This window comes from Drosophila ananassae, chromosome XR (assembly GCF_017639315.1).
Source record: "Drosophila ananassae strain 14024-0371.13 chromosome XR, ASM1763931v2, whole genome shotgun sequence".
Lineage (NCBI taxonomy): Eukaryota > Metazoa > Arthropoda > Insecta > Diptera > Drosophilidae > Drosophila > Drosophila ananassae.
The window spans coordinates 19,252,320-19,270,126 of record NC_057932.1 but is presented as its reverse complement, the minus strand read 5'-3'; the positions used below and the strand labels follow the sequence as shown (position 1 = coordinate 19,270,126).

The 17,807-nt window shown below is 34.1% G+C and overlaps 1 long non-coding RNA gene across 1 annotated transcript; it reads left to right on the top strand.

Annotated features, from left to right (window-relative positions):
* Nucleotides 1-4,363: 4,363 nt before the first annotated feature.
* Nucleotides 4,364-4,604, top strand: LOC123257577. Its single transcript, XR_006507709.1, has 2 exons — nt 4,364-4,499; nt 4,558-4,604. It is a non-coding gene; the product is annotated as an uncharacterized LOC123257577 (long non-coding RNA).
* The last annotated feature ends 13,203 nt before the right edge of the window (nt 4,605-17,807 follow it).

Here is a 17,807-nt window from a genome sequence, read left to right as displayed (position 1 = left end):
AGGCTGCCTAAAATATTTCTTTTTATTTAATATTTATTATTATTTATTTAAAATTTCAACATTTTATTTATTTCTGATACCGAAACTAATTTATTTTGGCCCAACTGGCCTTAGATATCATGTTCTTCTTTATCAGAGTCTGACATTCCTGGATCCTTTTTCGCAGTCCCTGTTTTTTTTTATTTCCATTATTTAAGAAAAGATGAGAGACCTGAGGTTCTAATTTTAATTTTAATTTTAAATAAAGCCTGGTGCCTCCGAGAGAAGGAAATTCATTTTTTTTTAACACGAGCATGGGCCTCTCACTCCTTTGCATCGTACTCATCGCCTGGTTCCTCCTTTAGTTTATTTTTTAACATTCAGAACTAGTGGACTATCGCAGTCCTAGTTTTTTTTTATTTCGGGCTTATCTGATATTGCACTTAGTTTTTGTTTGTTTCGAAATCCCCACGGAAACTCTCCGTTTGAGGACTTATTTTAAATATTATTTGATCCATACTAGAATCATTGGAGTTTCGCAGTTCTTGTCTTTTTCTTATCTGAGCTTCATTTAAAGCATTGGTTCCTCACTGCTGATTTTTTATTTTATTCCAACAATTCGACCTGGCACCTCCAAAAAGTGTGCTTGGTTGGGGACTTATTTCAAATATTAGTTTGCCTTTTTAATTTTCTTTTAAAATGCTATTTTTTTTTACATAAAAAATTTCTGGCATCTTCGCAGTCCCAGTTTTTTTTTATTTCGCCTCACGGGCTCTGTTAACTTTTAATATTTTAATTTTTTTATTTATCAAACCAATTTATTTATCAATATTTTACTTATCAATCGAACATTGTGTTCAGAGCTAGTAGCTAACTTGTTTTAAATCATTTATTTATCTTAACAGTGATTCTTCTATTCTTATTTATTTTCTTTTATTTTTATTGCTGGCCATTAATTGTTGGATTTTAATGGAGCGGCGTTGGCGTGGGAACTTGAACTATGAAGCCCTCAAAATATAATTGAGGCCTGATAACTTTCATCTTGCAGACTTCTTCACAATTTTATTATTTTAAATTGATTTTTATCTGATTCTTCTTTTTTATTTTTATCTACAAAAGATTCAATGGCCTTTTCGCAGTCCCAGTTTTTTTTTATTGGCTTAATGTGTTCTCATAACTTCTTTATATTTTAATGTTATTAATATTTAAAAATATGCATCACCCCTTGAGCTATCGAACTCGTGTGTCTGCAGCAGCTAATTTCCTTTCTTTTTTATTTTTTTTTATTTCAAAATAAATGGTCTCTAAAGAAAAAGCGGCATGGTTTTGGGGACTTGTTAATTGTAATTTATTTTTTTCAAAGAAGAAAAGAATGGAACTCGCTTCTCTCATTCATTTTTGTCATTTTTTGTTTTCAAACAAGTCTAAAACAAGTATTTACTAAACTAGTTTACACTTTTTTTTAACCAAACCAATAAGAAAACTTTTTCAAATAGTTACAAGTTAGGAAAACTGAAATGTGTTTGTTTAATGTGTAATTTTATGCAATAAAAATATTAAAATATAACTGTTTGAGTTTGCAAGTTAATAGAAATAAAAGAGGGGGGGACCTTGGGGGAAAAAATGATGCGGGCAGCTGTCATTGGGGTGAACCTGATTCAGGCTCCCGCCAGATTCTGATTCTGGCCCCTTTCTGTGTCGGTTTTTGTAACTCGCTTTGTGGTCGGACCGCAGGAACCGCAACGGTAGTTCAACCAGAAGAGCTGCCAACTCCATCCACTCTCCATCTCCAGTCTGTCTCCTGGACAGCCACACATGCCAGGACCATACACCGCACACACAACACACAACACACCCCACAGCCACACACTTCACCCACACATTGAAAACTGTGAGGTTTTCCGCCAGATTTTCCCCAAACCGGCTTACTTCAAATCGGATGCCAATTAATTTCACGGCATGCCAGGGAATTAATAAATTCTGAGGTCGCTCCTCCAGGTGCCAGCAAATTCTTAATCAGAGCACAAAAAATGTTCCGAGATAATTATCGGAATTAGCGAAGGTGTTGCAATTAATTACGAAAGTGAGCAGTACGTGGCAGCCGCAATAATGATGATGGACAGCCAGAAGGAGGGGCGACTGGTGCATTTATTATTTTTAATTTGCCTTCTCAGGGGTTTCTCAACTTTTATTATTTATAACTTAGTTCTCTATTCCATAGCCATTTTAGTTGTATGGATATCTACAGAATCATCCTCTAAGGGTATTATTTTCAGACTATGATGGTCTTTATTGACACATTTCTTCTAATATCAATATTTTCATTCTTAAATTTTTATCTGAGCTATACTCTTCATCTCGTAATCCTTCTTTTCTCTTCTTTAAAGCTTAAACTCTCGGAACTATTCATGTGATTCGAGCAGGACGATATGCTGCAGAGTTCCTTTTTATATTAGGCAGGTGATGCGAGTGGTTCGTTTTTAATATATTGTATATAAAACCTCTATACAATCTATTTATTTTAATTTAGCATTTAACCAGGGAGAGGGAAATGCATAGAATAAGGCAGACAAAGGGACGGATGGACATGTCTTTTAATTTCTTTCCTCTTCGTAATGATTAAGTATATATGTTTAGTTAAAAGGTTTGCATATTAGGTATTCCATCAATGCTTATCCACCAGGACAAAAAAAACATACGCATTACATAATAAGGGTATAATAAATAGAACCCAATATCTATTTATAAACAACAAATAGTACAATTCGAATAAACAATTTAAAAGTTATAAAAGAAACAATTTAAAGGATATTAGAGTGGCGGGAGATCATAATTTGTATTAATTAAATAAAGAAAATGAAGATTTTAAATATGGATTTGGATAAAAAAATAAACAAAAAGATGTTAACTGCTGCAGACGCACGAGTTCGAAAGCCCAAGGGCTAATAAATATTGTTACATAATATTAAAATATTTAAAATATAAAGAAGTTATCAGAAAACAGCAAGCCAATAAAAAAAAACTGGGACTGCGAAGAGTCCATTGACTTTTTTGTAGTTAAAAATAAAAAGGAAGAATCAGTTTAAAATAATAATATTGTGAAGAAGTCTGCAAGATGAAAGTTATCAGGCCTCAATTATATTTTGAGGGCTTCATAGTTCAAGTTCCCACGCCAACGCCGCTCCATTAAAATCCAACAATTAATGGCCAGCAATAAAAATAAAAGAAAATAAATAATATTAGAAGAATCACTGGTAAGATAAATAAATGATTTAAAACAAGTTAGCTACTAGCTCTGAACACAAAGTTCGATTGATAAGTAAAATATTGATAAATAAATTGGTTTGATAAATAAAAAAATAAAATATTAAAAGTTAACAGAGCCCGTGAGGCGAAATAAAAAAAAACTGGGACTGCGAAGATGCCAGAAATTTTTCATGTAAAAAAATATCATTTTAAAAGAAACTGTTAAAGGTAAATTAATATTTGAAATAAGTCCCCAACCAAGCACACTTTTTGGAGGTGCCAGGTCGAATTGTTGGAATAAAATAAAAAATCAGCAGTGAGGAACCAAGACTTTAAATGAAGCTCAGATAAGAAAAAGACAAGAACTGCGAAACTCCAATGATTCTAGTATGGATCAAATAATATTTAAAATAAGTCCTCAAACGGAGAGTTTCCGTGGGGATTTCGAAACAAACAAAAACTAAGTGCAATATCAGATGAGCCCGAAATAAAAAAAAACTAGGACTGCGATAGTCCACTAGTTCTGAATGTTAAAAAATAAACTAAAGGAGGAACCAGGCGATGAGTACGATGCAAAGGAGTGAGAGGCCCATGCTCGTGTTAAAAAAAATGAATTTCCTTCTCTCGGAGGCACCAGGCTGTATTTAAAATTAAAATTAAAATTAGAACCTCAGGTCTCTCATCTTTTCTTAAATAATGGAAATAAAAAAAAACAGGGACTGCGAAAAAGGATCCAGGAATGCCAGACTCTGATAAAGAAGAACATGATATCTAAGGCCAGTTGGGCCAAAATAAATTATTTTCAATATCAAGAACAAATAAAATGAGGAAAGTAGAACCCTTTAAGGACCAGAGCTCAACTGAATCACCAAAAAGAGGCCAATTCGTTTAAAGTTAAATAAAAATGTAATAAAATTTAAATAAAATATAAGTTAAAGAAGAATATTGTTTGGCTGCCTGGCGGCAACTGAATCTGGGGTCTGATGGGGCTCCCTTTATATAGGAAATAATGGGTGTGAATCAGAGATGGTAGTTTCTTTCAAAACACCATCGATTAGAAAAGCTCTGCCCCAGAACCGATAGTGCGATTGAACGATAAAGTGTTTGTCGTTGAGTCTTCACTGACTTATCTGTCAAAGTGAGAAGCTAAGGTCTTTTGTAAAGTCTTCTTTCAAGAAAAAGTGTAAAAAAGTTAGAAGTATTATCCTCCAAGTTCTGAAGCTGAAAGATCGCCAGTTCGGAAACCAAAAGTGTTGCCCCAAGAAAGATGCATAGTATCTGGGTATAGCTATATCTCCCACTGGTATTTACTAATTTATTTTCTCTTTTAAGCATGTGGCAGAGTGTGTTATTGATACGGTGGCAGTGTGCAACACAAATCACAGTCCAATTAAATGGCCAGTCGGACTCCAATTAAAGCTGCCACAGCCAGAGGATGGCCAGGATGGCCAGGACGGCCAGGATGCTTCAATTGGAATCGATGTGTCTATGTGGGGCAAAGCAGATGCCGTTGCAAGCTTGGGAAACGTTGCACAAACTTTATTTTTTTGTCTAAAAGTTTCGATGTCACTTCGTTGAGGGGAAAAAAAAAAAAAAAAAGAATCACAAAATAACCTCCCAAAAAAATAGTCCCTCGTAACTCTAAATCCAAAAACATATCTCAAGAAAGTATATACATATGTAAGTGTGTTATATATTTTCTAGACTCGTTATGTTTGCTACAAATTTATGGCTAGTACGTGAAAAATTATTTCCAACGAGTGTTAAATTTCATTTTCGAATGTTTTATGACTTTTTCCAAAGGACATGATACATTTTACATTACTTTTGGAGAAAAATCCACATAACCTCAGAAATAACTCCAAGTCCTCAATTTAAAATCCCCATGACTTTTTCCATTATTAGTTAAATGGAAATGTTAAAACTATTTTCAGGTAAGTGGTTATTTTTTCACATACATACAGCCTCATTATTTAATTTCACTTGAATTCAGTTTAATTAGGGTAAAAAAATGAAATAGAACAAAAAACATTCAGAAATTAACTTTCATTTAAAACAGAAACTTGGCCGACAGAACAGAAATCGAAAATTTTTCAGCGAAGCCATTTTCCAGCGGAAAACATTCATTCTATCACTCCTGTTGCTGAATTTTCCAACTAAACTATTTCAATTTTTGTTGTTTCTGTTTGTTTTCCGGTGTTTTTAATACACTGAGAGAAATCTACTGACAGTCGTACTAGACTTCACAAAAAAAATAATAAAAATAATAATCATTTGAAACAGAACTTTGATGGAGTTTCAGGAGTTAAAATATTTCAGAAACTATACACATTTTTTACACTGAAAACAATATATAAAATATACTATTTAATTCACTTAATTTTTGAGAGTTTTTTTTTGAGACTTTGGTCATCTTTTTGAACTTTATTCTGTAAATAAAAAAACGTATTATAAGTTGTAAAATTAGTTTTTAATTAAGAAACTACACTTAGAACATAATTTTTATGAAATCTCCATAAAAATAACTCCAAATCTGGTTCAAAAACCCGCCCTAAAACTGCCAAAAAATTAATTTAAAATTTTTTCATCCTTGTAATTTTGTTGAAAATTGAAAATTCAATATTTTTTTGAAGTGTATAAATTTTAGACAATTTTCGGGCAACGTCAAAGTCAACTCCAAAAGCAAAGTCAACACCAACAGCGCTGCCTCAGTCGACTTCGACGTCTACGTCTTGCAACTGCAGCTTTCCACATTTTTTTTTTGTAATTTTTCATTTTTTTTTTTTGTGTGTGTTTTTTGATTATTTGTTGTTTTTGTTGGACGGTCCGCTTAAGAGCGTAAAATGCATGGAGTTTATATAAAGTTTATTGTAACACAAAAACGTAGAACTTTTTGATGTTTTATTAATTAACTTTTTGCATTCTACAGGAGGGTGGGGTGGCGGAGGGGAAGGGCGGAGGGCGGAGGGGCGACTGCCCGGATGATGGGGGTGCTGGATGGGTGGGGTGGTGGTTTGGTGGGTGCTGGGCGGGCAGTTGCAAGTGGCATGTGGCACGAGGGCTGGAGAGTGAAAATAGTTGCTGCTATGTGGTTAAAACTTTGATGCCTCTTCCAGTGACGTACACTCACTCACACACACTCTTACACACACACACTTACACACACACACTTACACACACACACTTACACACACACATATGCTTTGAGCTTATTAAAATATTTATGATTGTGTGAAAGAGAGGGAAAAGTACAAAAGAAAGGTGGCAAGGTGGCAAGGTGGTAAGGCGGGGATGGGCAGGGATTCTAGGCTACTTTTCAACATTAATTTAGTACAGGACAAAAAAAAATACACAAAATAATATAATTAATAAAATTAAAAAGGTTCTTAAACTAGGAGAGCTTAAGTTTTTTAATCATTTTCGGTTAAAAATCCGAAACTTTGACTTTAAAATGTGTTTTTTTAAGATTTCTTAACATATTAGAGCTTTCAAGGCTTAAATATATTAAATGTAATCATAATATGTGAAGAAGTTAAGTTAAGATCTCTAATATATCGATAAATAAACTTATCGAAAGCCAAATATAAATCATCGAGACAAAAAAAGGGTGTAACTTTTCAAAACTGTGTAACTAAAAACCAATCAATCAATTTTTTTTTAAATTTTTTATTAGAAAAGTATTGTTTTTAGCTTAAAATTAATTCAATTTTTTAATTAAAAACCTATTCAAACAAGAGAGAACCATAATTTGAACTTAAAACTCCCCTTGACCCACTTTCCCATTAATAACTCTCAGTGTAAGACCACACAAGCACTATATATTTTTTAATTTTATTTTCTATTTTCCAATGTTGTTGTTCTTTATTTTTTTTTTTTTTTTTTAGTTTCTGTTGGCCAAGTAAGTACTTTTGCCATCTTTCGCTTAATTGCTCGTAAAATGTGAAAAGTGGGAAGTTTTCAAAGAGAACAGAAGGCAGGAGGCAGGAGGCTGGTGGGGGCCAGAGAGGAGGAGTGGCTGGAAATAGCCAAACACTTGGCCCAAACAACAAAACTTTTCATCAAAAGAGCGGTACTAAGGCAAATAAAAAAATTTCAAAAAAAAATAAAAATAAAAATAAAAGGCAAGTCAAGAAAAGAAAATGGTAGAAATCAAAATAGAGAGAGAAACTCTAGAAAATGATTTGATCGAATATGTAATAGGGTCCTTCAGAACAATGCTCATTAATATATGATTAAGGTCCTGAACACAAAGCCTAGAGGAGTGTGAGAGAGAGCGAGACAACAGATAGTGTGTAACAGAGACAGACATTATAAATCTTCGAAAATATACCATAAATAATGCAAACAATTTCCCCAGCATAGAAAACCAAAAAAAAACTCTGCCAAAGGAAAACTCTCTTTTTCGGTGAAAAGTCCGTACAAAGTCAAAAGCAAAACGATACGAAACAAAAGCCTTACAAAGCCCTAGCCCAGGGGGGGACAGGTCCTGGGTGGGGGGGTCTGGATGCAAAATAAGGGGGGGTGGCCATACAGACAACAAGAAAAAACAAGGAGCTAACATTACATATTACCATACACTCTTTGGAGCTTGTCTGTTTATTTATTTGTTTTTTTTTTTTCATTTGGTAGTCTTATTTAATAAAAATTTATTATTAGAGATGCTTAATTTCTTTTTCTTAATTTTTAAATAATTTAATAAACAATCATCACATTTTTTTAGGCCTTTTGTTGGAATTCTGAAGGTAATCTGCAGAAAGGATATGCTTCACTTTTCAACTTTAAATTTTGAAAATATTTTTTAACATTTCGAGTTTTTAAGCTCAATATTTTTTATTTATATTTTTATGTTTTTAAATACTAAACTTTAACTTTTAATAATTAATCCTTTTCAATGAAAACCCCCTTTGAGTTACAGCTTATCTTCAAATTATCAGATATTTTTTGAATATATGTTTATATATCCTTGAATTCCGGCAGATTATCCTGGTTTATAGAGTAACACACACAGACATACTCTTACACACACTCTCTCACACACACTCTTACACACACAATAATAATAAAAAAAACAAAACAAAAACAATTGCCGAGGCATTCAAACTTGTATTTTTGCGCGGCGATAAAAAATAAAAACAACAGCAGGACCAGAGAACTTGGCTTGTTTTTCGTTTTGTTTTTTTTTTTTTTTTTTGTTTGCCAGGATTAACAGGAGCAAGGAGCAGGATGGTGCAAAGATGAGATGGAGAAGGGAAAGGCGGTGGAAAAAAATACAGAAAGGAAAACTGTGCGCGGCATAACAGGCACGAGTACAAAAGTACAATAAAATTGCATACGAAAGCAGTTTACTGCAGACGAAAAAATTAAATTAATGAAGAAAAATGGTAATAAAGCGTTAGTCACGTGTGTCCCTCCCCTCTGTCATCTCTCTATCTCTCTTTCTGGGTACTATTACCTATCTCTTTTTACTCGCCAGTGTGACTGTCTCTATCGCAGACAAGGGTTAGACGCCACAAACTACACAAAAAAAAAGTGGAAAAAAACCAACACAAATCTGTGAAAAAGTCGTAAAAAATAACCAAAAAAAAAAATATACATATAACAGGGTCTGAAAATTAAGAATACGCCACGTTGTAAAGGACATAAACATACGAATTTTGACTGGAAATAAACCTGGAGTAAGAGCTACTCAGAAATGGACATGACTTTTAATTTCCCACTAGAAGGCACTGAAAAAAAAATTGCTTTAATAAGTTATATATAAGTTCTATATTAGTTAGAGTAGCTAAGTTAGTAACTAGTAACTAGTAAAGAGAAGTAGAGTCTGGATATAATCATATACATAGCATAAAAAAAAATATCTTCTAAATTTTATTAAAATACTATTAAAGTACAAATTTGAAGTATACTTTGAGGCTTTAAGACCTTTTTTTAGCCTCAAATAAATATTCTCAATTAATATTAAATTATTCCTTTGACTTTTAATTTCTTGAAGCTCCTTAAACATATTCCTTATTAATTGCTTTTTAATTAAAAACCATCCTTTGAAGCTCTTAACCTTTGAGGCATTGTTATGTGACTTTTATTAACTTAAAACATATTTCAATTAAATCATAATTATTTGTTTTAACATCAAAGGCCGTTTAACTCAAGAACACTACCGATTAGCAATTGTTTTAATTGAAATCCACTTAAATGCCAGAGACCTTTTCAAATTAGATTAAATCGCAAATGTATAGTATACTTTGAGGCTTTTCGGCGGCCGCTCATTAATTTTGCAGGATTAGCAATTAAACACATGTAGCTATCGCTTATATATATATATATCTATATATATATATACAATATGTAGATATATGTCTATGGGCCATGTGTGGGCATTTAATCCCGTTATTAACACTTTACATGGCCAAATCTCATGGTTCGGAAAACCATTGGAGCATACAAATTGACAATTAAATATCAAGTTGGTTAACTTTTATGCGGCACTGTGTCGCGGGGCCAGTGTTGATTAACAGCTAATTAATGGTTAAAGCTTTAAAGTCGCATAAATTATGCGCATTAAGTCAATGAAAGACAATTTTCCCATTTATTTTCCCCCTTCTATATCTCTTTTTTTTTATCTTTTATTATATAAAAGGTATATATGTACAATAGAGGTGGACTAGGGCGGGGGGGGTTGGCACTGTTTACACACCACAAATATGCCTCAAAAGCAAATCAAGCATAATCAAATTATTTCCACTCGATTGGTGTTTATTGATAAATTACGCCACAAACAATATTTTGATAACATCAATTATAGTCACCACTGGCAGTGCCAATTGTATGTATGTGTGTCAGTACCCCTTACTTTTTCTACTTTATTTATTTTGGCCCCCCCCTAATGCAAAGATATAAGAAAAAAGTGCGTACTGGATAGGGTCATGGGGTGTACAATATGGATATCTATTCCAAATATTTTAAATACTTTTTGATTAGTAGTCTTAATTCTTTGGATTTCATTGCTTTTCCAAGAGCTAAGTTAGCAGTACAATGATTAAGATTTAAGAAAAGCCTTCTCTAGAGTCTAGACTAGAAAGTCTAAATCAAAAATAGAAAACAAATAAGTTCTAAAAAGGTCTATTTAGAATTTTTAGCTTTTTATGGTAAAAATGTATGACTTTAAAAGGACTATGCCTTAATTTATATTAAAAGTTAGATCGGTTAAGAGACTTTATGTTTAAGTTTCTTTTAAATAGAGTCCCTGGAACTAAAATTTTATAGTTGATTCCCAAAAGATAATACCCCAAAGGTAAGATTTAAACTTCAAGAACTTATAAGCTAACTAACCTTTTAATTTTTATTCCCGATATTAAATTCCCAATTAATTTAGTATTATATTATAATATATTTCCTAAAAAAAACTATTTTATTAGATAAATCCTAAAAAAACAATGAAAACTATAACTATATAAAATTAAATATTTTTAACAAAGAGCTTAAAGACAAGTTCTCTTTAAGAAAAGTCTATGGTAAGTACTATAAGTGCCACAAGTCTATAAGTCTCCTCCCTAAAACCCTCTTCAGACCTCCCCTGATTCCAAGATAACACTTTAAAACTTAAATTTTTTAATAGCATGAATCAAAAATGAATCAAAATACCAACCAGGACTACCTTTTTTTCCTCCAATATGTTAATTTTCCCAAAACACAACCCTATTTATTAAAATAAGCCTCCCTCACCCTAATCCAGAAAGAGCGATAAAAATATCATCTTGCCCTTTTTTTAAAGACTAACCAGAAGAACAAAAAAAAAAAAAAAAAGCACAAACATGCGAAAAAAAATAAGAAAGTGAAAGCAGGGGGCGGTGGGTGTAGATGTGGGCGTGGTCGGGGGTGGGTTAGTGGGAAGCACATGTGTTTTTATTTCCTGGCCACAATTGATTTGTAATCTTGGTAAACAGGATTTAACAGATTAGACGTGTAACAAGCAACGGGCGACCGATAATCGCACACACACGCACACCACCGACCGACCGACCAACCGACCGACCGACCGAAAAAAAAAAAAAATGGGGATACACCCCCCACACTCACTACTACACCCTCACACTCACACACGTGTCCTGTTTTCGGGCCCCTCTTCAAACCAAAAAAAAAAAAAAAAACCGGAACTAGAAAGGGGAACGAATAATGGAATACCCAAGGTGTCCTTGGACTTCTAGACTTTCTAGTTCCTCATTTTAATGTTTAATCTTTTCTCTTTTATTTTTAATAATAAAAAAATAATCTCTAAGGATTAGAAGGACTACAGGGTATGTAATTATTGTCATCTAACTCTAAGTAGCCCTCTACCGTGTGTTCCTTTATTTGCCAACATGGCTGGCTTGGCTTGTATGATTGATACTTAATGCCGCTTTTAGCCTCGTTAGGATATCGTATCCTGTGTGTTTTCTGTGTGTGTGTCTGAGTGTGTGTGTGAATGTCCACATCGTAGCGGTGTCAGTGTTTAGGTGTGTGTGTGTGCGTTTGTGTCGCCATCCTAATCGCCCAATTTTATTGTCATTTCTTTGGCTTTTGTTTGAGCCTCAGTTTGGGCGCCAATTAGCTGCCCGTTGTCATCGAATTCTCGCCTTCTCCCAAAAATATTCTCCACCAGGACCCTCACCACCTCATATGATACGGATACCGTTACCATTCCCATTCCCATTCCCATCGTCCAATGTCCATTTTTCCATTTGTCAACGTTAATTGATGGTGAGCACTCATTTAGCAGATCTGGCCAGTTCGTCAGGCCATCACTCAGTCAGTTAGTCAGTCAGTCAGTTGGTCACTCAGTCAGTGGCTTTCGGGCTTTCAATTAATTTATGCCAGTGCCTAATTTTGATAACTGGCCTTCCCCTGACCTCCCATCTACGATTCTAATGAAGCCACCACATGGCGGATGATCAATTTTCGGGGTCGCCTTTTCATTTATTCATTCATTGAATCTCTTTCGATTAGCTACTTTCATCTAAATTAGGCTAACTATTACTCCTACTTCTATGTTTTAATTTTGGGTATTAGAAATAGGACTTACTATTCGTCTTAATGGTTTTTTGAAATTAATTATAGTTTAGTTTATTTTCTAGTTACAAGTCTATTCATAATAATTATCATCTTTTTATAAAGTAACTAGTAACTAATAGGTGGGAAATAGTAGCGAGTGTCTAGTAACTAGTATCCAGAAGCTCCTAATTAGTAGCTAGTAGCGAGTACCGAGTATCTAGTATCTAGTAACTATTATCTGATAGCTCATAACTTATATACTAAAAGCTAATATCAAGTAGCAGTAACTAGTAGCTAGTATCTAATAGCTTGTAACTAGTAAGTAGTATCTTGTGTCTTTGTAGCAACTAGTTGCTAGTAACTAGTAAGTAATAACTAGTAATAACTTGAAACGAGTAACTAGTATACATTGACTATTCAATAGTTATTACTGCTAAATACCCCGTATTTAGTGAAAAGTAATAACTATTAACCAGAATTTATGGAATATTAAGTAGGACTTACTACGTAGTCACTAGTAACAAAGAAAAAATGGCTAATAAATAGTACAAAATAGCCAGTAACTATTTACTATTAAGTAGAAGAAGAACTAACAAATAGTAACTAGTTACTAGTAACTAGTAATCAGTTCTTAACTAGTACCTAGTAACCAAAAGCAAATAACTAGTAACTAATAACTAATTTCTAACAAAATGAAACCAAAACTTATTTAAAAGCAAGCAATTGAAAAGCAAATATTCCCCAAAAACATTCCTTCCCTTTTTCCATGGAAATTTGATGGTGTTTAATAGAGTGCTGCTGTGCCAATTGGCAAACCAGTTAAGTGTGCGGCTATTGACCAGTTATCCAATATCCTGAAACCATAATCCTTATCCTCTTACCTACAGGATCACCATCATCATCATCATCATTATTGAGCTTCATTTGGCGGGGCATCTGTCCTCGCGGCGATAAAAATTGCATGCAATTATGCCAACTTTGATTCTGATTTGCCCGCCGCCCCGCCCACATCCTGCCCACAATCCCCATTCCCATCGCTACTTTCCGCAGCTACTTTACAAGAGGAAACCCCCAAAAAATCCCCAAAAAGCACAGAAAAATTGGAAATCGAACCGAATCCGAGAAATGAGAATCCATCCCAGAGACCGCCAACCGCCCCGGAACGAGTGCGTTTCTGTGAGGGGGTGTGTGTATGAGGGTGTGTGTGTGTGTGTTTTTGGTTTGGTAATCAAACGCTTAATTAATATGAGACACACCAATACCAGCTGGACAGAGATACTCAAACGGAGGTTTTATGGTCAAATTATAAGGACTTGTCAAGAGCTTACTTACATATTTTGCAAATAAAAATTGTTTATTAATTTATTTAGAATTTTTAAGAGTTATTATAAATGATTAAATGAATATATGTATATTATAGCATGTTTCTCCGGATTTATTAAATATTAAAAAATACTAATAATAAAATACTTGCAATAATAAACTTTATACTTTAATATTAATATAATTGCCTTGAGGTTAAGGTTTCTATTTCTCATCTAACTGAATCTAAATTGTTTATTATTCAAATATATATTTATTTATTAGTTTATAATTTATTTTGTATATTATTTATTTTTTTAATATAATATATCTAAATTTTAAAATAAAAACAATCTCTTAACTTTATATTTTGTTTTCCTTTTTTTTTGGCAACACTATTTGGTAAAAGATTCGATTTGGTTTGGTGGTGTCCTGCAGGTTACAGTGTGGAGTGTGCAAGAGGTCCTTGCGGCAAAGGACATCGGGCATCGGGATATCGTCCGTGGTGGTTGGTAGTGGTGGCTGATGATTTTTGGTGCCCCTCGTACCGGTTATGTCCCTGGGTTTTTCGGTTTTTGGCATATTACTGATAACACTCGCGGTCGCCTCTCGACCGAAAATGCCCAAAAAAGTGGCCAAATGCCCGCGAGGTCCAACCGAGATGGACAATTGGCTGTAAGAGAGAGAGAGAGAGAGAGGGGGCGATGGCCCACTGAAAGAGACAGAAAGAGACGAGACTGAGACGTGAAGCAGCGCTTGCGGTAATTGCTTCATAATTGAACAATTATGCAAACGTGATTGAAGTGATTATATGGCCGCTTATGCGCCTCTGTTTATGTGCTTTCCGAGTTCCCAGTTCCCCGAGTCCAGAGCTACAGGCACGCCCCCTTTTCTGTCCACCCACAGCCCTTATTTGCCGCTTTAACGCCATCACTTCCCATTCCTGCCACATTTCCCCATTTCCACGTCGATTCATTTCAACGCATTTCTCCTTTCCTTTCATTAATTGAATTTCCCATCATTTTTCCGATTTTCTATTGCCCGTTTGTTAAATATTAGTTGGCTATTCTATTTCTATGGGTTGAAATGGAAAATTTTGCTATATGAGGTGGAAATTATTAATATTTTTTTATAAATAAAATATATTTATGACCTAAATGATAATATTTATACCAAATGGCACACTTTTTTATGGAAAGTATGTATTTTAAATGCCAAAAAGTTATTAAGTTAGTGACTTAAAATATAATGCAACGAAAATTATATTTAAATTTATTTCATGTTATAGTTATAATAAGTTAATAATAGTTTTAAGAATATCTTAAGTAGAGTAGCAAAAATACTGCATACTTTAGGGGATATTAGTGTTACTTTAGATTGAAAAAAAAAAACAAACAAAAATCCTGCAAAAAAAATGCAAAAATTTTATTTTTAACTTACATGCTAAGTTGACACTTTATTCTTAATCCTAAGTGTGTGTGTGTGTCGGGTGTTACATGTTTTATTTACATTATTTTTCATCGGGAATTACATTTTCGGATAAATCGTTGGGGATCTTATTTTTGGGGTCTTACTCTTTGGGGGTCATGAGATCTTGGTTGCGTGTTAAATATTTATTTTTATTATTTTGATTTTTATATTTTGTTTTGAATTTTCTTGGTTTTGATTCGGTTCAAGTTCGGATTTGCTGTTGGCCTCCTATTGTGTGAGTTCGTCGAGAGACTCTTCTGTTTCCTTCCGCTGCATCGACTGTGATTGACTCTCCAATGTATTTTTTGGGGGAGTAGTAGTATTGTGGGAAACTCTGTAGCTGGCGTGTCCTTATAAGCTAGGTTACCACTTTATGCTTAATTCTACATCTTCTTGTTGGTTAGTCCTTTTCTTCGTTCTGCTTTGCTTGTAGTCCATGGGTCTTTTTCGGTCTGTAGTAGTAGTAGGGTAGTAGGGTCTTCTTCTATCTAAAGTCGTCCATACCTCTCCAAAGTTGTTGCCTTATAGTGTGTTGTAATTGTTCTTAAAGCGTGTCCGTTGTTGTTTTTGCCGTGTAGTGTCCGCACTGCCATCTTATACCATAGATCCTGCACAGGACATAGACCAGGGGGATCTATGAATGCAGATATATGTCGTATAAGGAGGCAAAGTACTTAATGTTAACTAATGTTAAGCGCGTGTGTGTGTCTGTTTATGTTAGAGCGTTATTCTACTATTTACAATTTAAAGTCTGTTTGTGTGCCAAGCTACTTACTACCGGGATTCGAACCCGGACCGGGCGGCTAACCCCCATTTGCCCCCAGAACCGAGTGTGTCACACTTACCCACTCGGCTGCCGCCCGGCGGCAATTTCAGAGTTCCACAATGCCAACTTAGGCCTCTAAAATGGGCCTACTATGTTCGATTATACAGATCTCAAGTTGTTATCGATAAGAATCAAAGAGTTGCCAATACATATTTTCAGTGTTGGTTAACGGAAAGTGTTGACATGTTTCAGGAGCAGGCTTTGTCATAATGTAACTTATTGGGCTTGATCTTGGAATTGAATTCATTATAGCAGACTATTATTTATTAGAAAACCACAAAAAATAACAAGAACAGCTTAAGGCATCAAAATCTGTATGAATTTGATACAAATTTTTACTCTAAACAGTGTTGGCTAATGGAAAAGTGTTGAAAGGTGCAAAGAAAGCCACAAGTAGTTGTTTATTTAAACTATAGAGCCAGAAACATGGAATTTAAAGAGCTTACCTCTTCAAATTCACCACATTTATAGTAATGACTTGTAAAGAAAAGAATGTAGATTTTTTTAAACATATTTAACTTAATTAAATAAGCCTCTAAAAAAGTTAAATATATAAATATTTTTCGGCGCCGAGCCTCATTCAATAGCTTACATATTAGAATGTGAGACCACAACCTGGGAGTTCCAGGTTCAATTCCGTTTAAACTACAACCACTTCCTAACATTTTTTCATTGTTTGTCTTTAATTAACAACTTTTTTTTGACCACTAACTGTTTCTTGACCAACATTTTGTTACTTTTGAAGTGTTTTTGGCTTCGTCCTCTGGCGGAATAGTGAGAAGTTGGCAAGTTTACGACGTAAAAATCAGACAAATAAAACTGGCGAAAAAATTCGCATAACTTTCGGTCGTTGCCGATCCTAAGTGTCATCATGTGGCAAGCACACCCACTCACGCACACACCCACTCTCGATTGTGGCAACATAAACTTGCAACATACACATGACAACAACGCCACAATCCAAGAAGAATAACCCTTTTATTATATATTCTTTTCCTTTATTTTTTTTTTTTTTTGTTGTTTAGAGGGTGGGGAACAGTCACAATGAAGTGGAAATTTGTCTGCGACAGAAAAAGGAAAAGAATTCAAATCAAAGCTCATCGGAAGGCGGCAATGACTGCGGCCACGCCCATCACCCCATCACAATGAAACTGAAAACTAAAAATAAAGTTGGGTTTTAGGTTTATACACTAAAATAGAGAGTGTTGTGGTTTTAATAAGAACTTTATTTTATTTGTTTTGTGGAATAAAATGTTTTTTAAGAAATAAGAAATATTTTATTTATAAATAATACTCTTAAGAAACAGTAAGAGGTCAAAAATAGTAGCTAATTAAAGGCCAATAAGAAAAATAAAAATAATAATTGTTTCTCTCTTAGACGGAGTTGATGCTGGGACTTCCAGTTTGTAGTCTCAGATCCTAATACCTGAGCTAATAATAATGTTAATATCTATCCATCTAACTACTACCTTTTTAACTAAAAATTTATTAAAAATTCTATGAAATACATCCTTCCACAATATCCTCCAGAAAGAGCATCTGAAAAGTCATCCACAACCGGATGATTCATTTAATTTGCTTGGGTTTTCCTTATTTGGTTTAGTTTCAGTGTTATTACTGCTACTTTTGGTTTTTGGATTTTATTGCAGAAATTGTTTATGAATTGGAAAATTAAATTCTTCACAGTTTTCCATTCCATTCCTCTGTATGGGATGGTGATACAGATGGAGGTGGGGGTGGCTGGGCTGGGCTGGGATGAGTTTGGAAAGGAATGGAAGTTTATTTGCATGCAGAAAGTTCAATTCAAATTGCATGCTTCGTCGCACACACTCACTTCCACACACACCCACACACACACACACACACACATACTAAGATTTTCATGGAATATAAATACATATACCATCACACGCGAAAAACTCCCCCTTTTCGTCCTGGGAAGGAGGGAAAAAAAGGA